The sequence below is a fragment of the Crassostrea angulata genome, chromosome 1 (genome assembly GCF_025612915.1).
Source record: "Crassostrea angulata isolate pt1a10 chromosome 1, ASM2561291v2, whole genome shotgun sequence".
Lineage (NCBI taxonomy): Eukaryota > Metazoa > Mollusca > Bivalvia > Ostreida > Ostreidae > Magallana > Magallana angulata.
The window spans coordinates 26,272,851-26,280,689 of record NC_069111.1 but is presented as its reverse complement, the minus strand read 5'-3'; the positions used below and the strand labels follow the sequence as shown (position 1 = coordinate 26,280,689).

The following is a 7,839-nucleotide window of genomic DNA, read 5'->3' as shown; positions in this document are numbered from 1 at the left end:
CTTTCGATTTCGCTTTATACTGCTGCATGGTCTTGTATGTGAGTTTGGCATGAAGTACATGTATTTGGAGGATTGGCATGGAGACCTTTATAGGTTTGAGTCGTATGGAAGCATTGGTAAACAACTTAAATGGTTTAGGAGTTATCCAAGTTTCAGAATTTATATAGTTTTACACCGTACGCGTGATACAATGTCCAGTTTTATAAATGTTATATGCCGATGTACCATTAAGGTCTGTTTTAGAACTTCTTTTAAGAAAAATTAAGAATACTTATTCGTAAAATTTATCACAAAATGAAACCTGGTTATATTATGGGTATGTATTTCAGAATAAAGGTGTGCTTGAATCTAATTAGGTAACCAGACAATTTTAAAATTTTAGCGTTCCTATTAGTGAACACAATTAAACAACTAATTTAGTGAATTTAACTTACTTTTCATAATCAATTTATTAATTAAATAAAAGAAAGATATAACAATGTAATATAACAATAAAATGCTTTCTTTGGTGATTCATTCGGGATATGAAGGTAGCGACATTGCGGAAAGAAATACATAACCCGCGTTAGCGGGTTATGTAAAAAACTTTTTAGTGTTAACGTTCATAAGTACGTTGGCTAAAAGGAACAGCCAAATCGTCTCCTGTGAGACTTTGAGTCTGACATCATCATGATTCAGCAGTCTGTGATTTTTCTTGGTCGCTGTAGGTTTCGACCAATCGATAAAGAGGGCGTGTCAATTTTTAGTCCTGTCAGTTTCAGCCGCTGTAGATTTCAACCAATCGATAAACAGGGCGTGTAGATTTCAGTCTGGCTGTTTCTATAGAGCTATGAATAAACTATAAGTTTCCGTAAGAAATAGAAGGAATGATATTTGGTAGATGTAAATATTATTCTTATAAAACATCTTTCTTACCAATAGCCATTGATATATGGAACGCAATTCCCCTTGAAGCTAGAACTTCTACATCTTATGTACGTTAAAGTAAAGTATCCCCCATTCAAAAAATCCACGACCATCTCATTTTTCTTTTGAAGAGCCTTACTGGAATGTAATTTACACAAGATTAAGACATAATTAGTCAGGGCTGACTAATTAAGTTACGATGAAACTTCAAATGCGCTTGCGTAAATTGGAATTCTGGGAAGGAATTACTAAACAATCCGTGCAAGAGAAATTCGAAGATGTTATAAAACTGCGCATCGTTGTATTGGAAGAATGTCCACGGGCATCGTCTGAGGCCACCGTTAGGAATCCGCATATTCTTATCCGCATAACTCTTAGTTTATAGATTGGAGAGGGAAAATATGGGCAGTAGTTTAATTGCGACCAGAAAATGACATTTGGAGAGCATGACAGCTGCGCATGCAGTTGCTGTTGCTTACTTTAAAATAAGCGAGTGTGCAGTCGTACATTGTATACATGTAGAACGCAACACGCGTATCTCCTCACATACAATCATAAAAAATAAATAAGCAAATATTAATGTACACCCGAAAATTATTATTGACCAGTAAACTCTGTATATTTTGTAATTTTAAGACTGTGTATTCACTTCTGCCTTATGTAGATAATCTTCATAATATGATAATACTTCAACTTAACATGCTGATACTTTAACATTATATAAATAGTGCCTGTTTGGGAGGGTAACAGTTGAAATTGACACCCCGAGAAAAACATTGTCAACCGACGCGAAGCGGAGGTTGACAATGGTTTTCGAGGGGTGTCAATTTCAACTGTTATCCTCCCAAACAGGCACTATTTATTTTGTTATACTGAATGTCTTTTTTAAAATTTTTAAGAAAATTTTACTGCTTTTATATAGGAATAACGTGAATTCTACAGCGAACCGTACGCGCATAATTTTCGCGCATGTAACATTTTTTAATGTTACCCGTTGCCAAGTGCGTTGCTAACGCTGAGGGTAATAGTAAATATTATTATCTGCGTCTTAACCAATCAGATTTCAGTATTTAACATGAAAGTATAACAATAAATATTATTAACTGCGTCTTAACCAATCAGATTTCAGTATTTAACATGAAAGTATAACAATACATGATGGTACTTTAACATTACGTGCTGATACTTACGACCTACGAAATATCACGGACTGCACGAAATAATCATGCTGATGTCAGACTCAGAGCCTCACAGGAGACGATTTGGCTGTTTCTTTTAGCTAACGCACTTAATATGTACATAAACAGTAATTTAGTGGATCTTGCTTACTTTACATAATCAATTTATTAATAAGTTAAAAGAAAGATGTTAATATAAACAATAAAATGTTTTCTTTTATTATTCATTCGGGTTATGAAGGTAGCGATCATTGCAGCAAAAATTTACATAACCCGCTAACGTATTTTTTTCTGCAATGTCGCTACTACCATATCCCGAAAAAATTATCAAAGAAAGCATTTTTTTTTTAATAAACCCAAAAGCAATCGGTTTCTATTTCACACCTTCTTGGTTTTTATTTTGCAGATATTTGCCAGATTGAATGGATTCTTTCCTGAAATTATCTCTGATGTAGTGTACACATGGTGTACCGGAGCCCATAAACCTGCGAAAATTCTAAAGAATCACCAGAGCTAACTTTTAACTTCTGACAATTCTATTTCTACGATTAAAGCTGACAGTGGGTTAATCATGTTTCATGCATACACAATATTTTATGGACTGTAGTCAGCAACTATCCCAAATGCTGTATGTTTCCCCTTTGGTGGGGAAAAGGGGTTGCGGTCCCTCAGTTCACAAGGGGGTATATTTCAATGGACCTAGGAGTTGACTGTGTATAGTCCCCTAGTCATAGCGGAATACTTTACAATGTATAGTTTGTGTATGACTGTAGTTTAGACTCTATCTTCATGTACATGTAACTTTGTATTGCTGATAAAAATTAAAATAAATTTTAAAAAAATGATGTAACCCCAATCTGCAAAGAAAGGAATTCACAGTTTATACAAGTCAGCATGCGAAACAGATGATGTTAGGAAAGTGGAGTACCATACATTCACTAACATTTGGACATCCTGCTGTTCCCACATTAAGATATGTGGTCCACGCTTTGACGTTTGTCACAAGTGTGACCTGCTGAGGAAGCAGGTGCTTGACGCATGCATGGAAGAAGAGAAATTGGCGGCTCTAAATGAATTTCAAACTCATATTGATGTAGTGCAAAAGGAAAGAGATATCTACAAGAAAATTGTAAAAGACTCGCTAGAAGAACTACAAAATGCAGATAGACAGGGACACCACATACCGCCCTTATCCTCTGATTTTACCAAAGTTCATTACACATTTGATTTTAGCCAAAATGTTGCTTTACCTCATCATGCTCGGCAAATGGGACCGCTTTATTTTCTCAGTTTAAAGAAAGTACATATATTCGGTTTTCGTGTTGACGATATACCTACACACTATGACTACTTGATAGGGGAAAATGAGACGCTTGGATTAGATGGTACGGGATCTCATGGGACAAACACATCTCCTTGGTGCATCATGGCCTTAGCACATATGGCTATGGAGAAAAAGAGTGCTTGCTTCATGCTGATAATTGTGCAGGTATTTTCTATCATTCTCTCTCTCCCTCTCTCTCTCTCTCTCTCTCTCTCTCTCTCTCTCTCTCTCTCTCTCTCTCTCTCTCTCTTCATTTGAAATTTTTAGAGAGAATATATCTTATCTCGTCTTTTGTCTAATGTTAAATAACGATGTAATAATTTCTTTTCAGGTCAAAACAAAAACAAATTTGTAATCGCTTATTTGGCATGGCGAGTGATCACTGGATTGCACCATCAAATTACGTATTTGATGCAGGTAGTTGGCCATACACGGTGTTTGATTGATGCAGGTTTTGCACGTGCAAAAAAGCTGTTCCGTCGATCGGATTGTGACAGTATGAGAGAACTTCAGCAAGTCTTTGAGCGTTCGTCTTCAACAAATAAAGGAATTCTATATGAAAGTGGAGGAGACACTTCTACGTGGAAGTATTACAACTGGAAAGAGTTTTTGGAACAATTTTTCACCTCTTTGCCTGGTATATCTAAATACCATTCGTTTCGATTTTGTGCTGACCACGAAGGATTTGTTTTCATTAAGAAAAATAGTGATGCAATGGAAAAAAGAATTAAGATAATTAAACCTTCTGGACTTCAGCAGATTCCTGGAAAATTTCCCACAGAGCTAACACCTCCTGGATTGTCCAGGGAAAGAACTCAGTATCTTTTCAAAAAAGTTAGACCGTTTGTACGACCAAGATGTCAAGATCAATTGTGTCCACCCACCCACACTGAGGAATAAATTGCACTGTCATCTTTTAACAACTATTAAAATCCATCAATAATCAATTGAATAATTACGTTTTATCTATGTTTGTGTATCTTATCGAATATTTTAAAAGTGTATGGCTTTTATAAGTAATTTATGAATCACTCTAATAATATGTTTATTTGTACGATGTGATTAGCAAAAGTCAGACATTTTTTTATTTAGAAGTGCCGATTATCTCAACAATTTTAACAATTTTGACGTCAAAATAAACAGTACGCAATGTCGACGTCATGATGATATAAAAGGCCATCATTCAACCTAAAATTGAAGTTTTAATTTTCAAGATAAAAATATAATTTTAACATATTCTGTTTTCCCATGTTTTCTTACATTATAAGCAATCAAAATATAATTTTGTGATTTTTATGTCATAAGACCCCTTTTCTCATACACTGGCTCATATTAATATTCATTATTCTACATGTACATGTATATCAATAGAGATCATTTGATTCACTCAAGGCGATTGAAACAAGTTAAAAATGACACTGGTTTCAAGTGAAATATCCACTAATAACGTGGTCTTAGCTCAAAAGTCAGACAAATCTTGTTGATTTCAAAGAGCCGTAGTTGAATGGCCAGCGATGAAATAAAGAGGCGAACTTATTACATGCATTACAATGTGTACTAAAATTTGTGAACGACACGTTTTTATAGGTTGGAAAGTAGGACTGATGTCGATGTATATAGTACTGGACGCCACGTGATATGTCCAGTAAAGGAAAGGAAGGGTAGACCCGGATTAGAGTACGGTTGCGTTTTACAAAAGAACTTAAGACTTACGACCAAATTAATGAATGCGATCAGAAAAAGCGTGAAATGCCGGACTTCTAGGTCATAAATTCTCCTAAAACTGTACGAGGGATGTTTGACATTCTTTGATGTCCAGAGTCTGTTAGAACTCTTAATTTTTTACTCAAAATAGTATACTCAGGTCTCATTACCAGTTACTAAATGAACAAATGTCTTTTTGGTATGTTTTTGATACAATTCTAATAATTTATTTGAATTTTTTTACTCGAACTCTCTTTTATCCATCGCTATGCAAATGAGGTATCCACCTAGCTTTTATCTTTCTAAGCTTTAGATTTTTTCAAAATTACCATTCCCAAATCAAAACCCCCAATGTTGCCCAAACCTAACCTAAACCTAACCTGATGACCATGATTTGAACAAACTTGAATCTACACAACCAGGGAATGCTTCCACTAAAGGTAGTGGGTTTTTTTTGGGGGGGGGGGGGGGCTGATTGGTTTTTAAGTAGAAAAATTTCAAATGTTTTTCTCTATATATTCCTACGTAAAATTCAGCCCCAAGTATGGCACCATCCTACCCCTGAGGATCATTATTTAAAGAAATTTGAATCTACACTTCCTGAGGATGCTTCCACACAAGTTTTAGATTTCCTGGCCAAATGGTTTTTTGAGAAGAAAAGTTTTGAGAAATACCAATAATTTCCAATAATTCTTAATCATCCCCCCCCCCTTGAAAGAGGGCATGACCTTTCATTTGAACAAATTAATTCCGTTTACCTAATGATGCTTTGTGCAAAGTTAGGCAAAGATGAAATCAAAACTGTAACAAGAGGCCCAGGGGCCACATCGCTCGCCCGAGCAACAATAGTTATAACTGATTAGAAAAGCTTTAGTCCTACTTTAGAGTATCAGATACAAAATATCTAGACAAATCGGTAGCGTATATTTTGTTTTTAAAGATTTTTTTAGTTTTTATCCACATTTATTTACGGTGGATTGCTACATTGTCACATCTCCGACATCCGTTTGAAACGCCATTTTGTTCCGGATCGATAAAATTCGTTCGTGGTACAAAATAGCCAGACACCGTTTAATGAAACTCTTATTATGTGGCAGAGGTTAGTTTGTTGTATAGGAAATATTTAGCAGATAGTGTTCATATATGTAATCTAATTTTTCAGTGGATTTTATAATTTTTCTAAAATTGGTTTGCATGCACGGGTCACATGGTCCTGACTCTTGAGAATTTTAAAACACTCCAGAATAAAACAAGTATAACTTACGTATCATATTAGCACTATATAGAATAGCCAAGGATGACCTAAAATAATTTCTGAAAATTGCCCCTTTTACAGATTTTCACAGGTCTAGCAATGCGCTCCAGTCCCGAGCAACATAGGATTTGCAGATTAATGTCTACCAATGCAAATAATGTTACCACCAATTAATGGGGGAGTTAATCATCTTCTTTTTGATTGACATTTCGTGTTCTGAACCCACCCTCTTTTTCAAGCAACAAAACCGAAAGTGAAAATTTTGGCAACAGTTTCACACTTTCATTCCATATCTAAAAGTGCTACCAGTACTAAATTGTTATATATAAATGCTCCTCTATCCACAAAATGAATGCAATAAACATTCTAGCAGTTGTATACCCTTCGAATAACTAGCCAATCCTCAGCCTCTCCCATTATTTCAAAATTTTGACCAGGTCTGTTGTGCGAAACTATCCCCTACCACCTTACAAGGGAGATGAGATAAGAATGAAATCACAAAGTTTAACCAGGAACGTATATACTTAATATAGACGTCCCTGGATTGATGTAGAAAAGTGATAATTAAAATCAAAGTACTGATAGTACTGAAAAGCGCTAACCCAGCTTCTGTAAGAATATAATAGATACATGTATATGTATATAACAGTTCAACTTCTGTATACGCACTATTATTATTTCCTTATCACTGTATGCATGACAGTCCCTGCAATTATGTATGTAAGCCATTCACAATAGCCCGTACATTAGATTCATAATAGCCCTTGCAGTTATGTGCATAAACCCCCGAAACTGGTTCCCTAACCAGTTTAAATGATGTACACTTCTGCTCATAGGGGTGGTTATTCGATGCACTGGAAATAGAAGTCTAACGACAATAAAGCGCTGAGCTATGCTTAGCGCTTTAAAAACTCATGACCATTCATACTATCAGGTCAGGTGAGCTAAAAATGAGTGCAAACTAAATGTTCACCCCCCCCCCCCCCATCATGATTATTCTGGAAAATATGTAGGGCTTCAAAGTGTGGAATATACTAGTATATTATATCAATAGATTGTCTATTCACTTAACCTTATTATTGTTATGCCGCAGGCTGAATTTCTCAGCTTTTTATAGAGCTATCCTTGTATAGAGCAGATTGTAAAATTGCAATCAATATCTCTTATATTAAAATTATAACGTATAGTCATTTTAGTTATGACTGTGCAGTGATGCAATACCTATATTTTTTATTGAATGTACATGCATATTTTTTATGAAATATATTGTTTATCATGCTGATAGCTATATGTATTCATTATACATGTATTTGAGGGTTTAAGGTGGAATTACACATCATCACAAAATGGCTGACTTCTGATCGAAATAATATTTTATCAAAAAAGATTTTATTGTTGAGAATATCTACATGTAACATACTCCATAGCTGAGTGGATAAAGTGTCAGGCTTGTGATCCGTACATCCCGAGAT

The 7,839-nt window shown here is 35.1% G+C and overlaps 1 pseudogene; it reads left to right on the top strand.

Moving 5' to 3' along the window:
* Positions 1 to 2,935: 2,935 nt before the first annotated feature.
* On the top strand, positions 2,936 to 4,794 carry LOC128162970 (uncharacterized; annotated as a pseudogene).
* Positions 4,795 to 7,839: the final 3,045 nt, after the last annotated feature.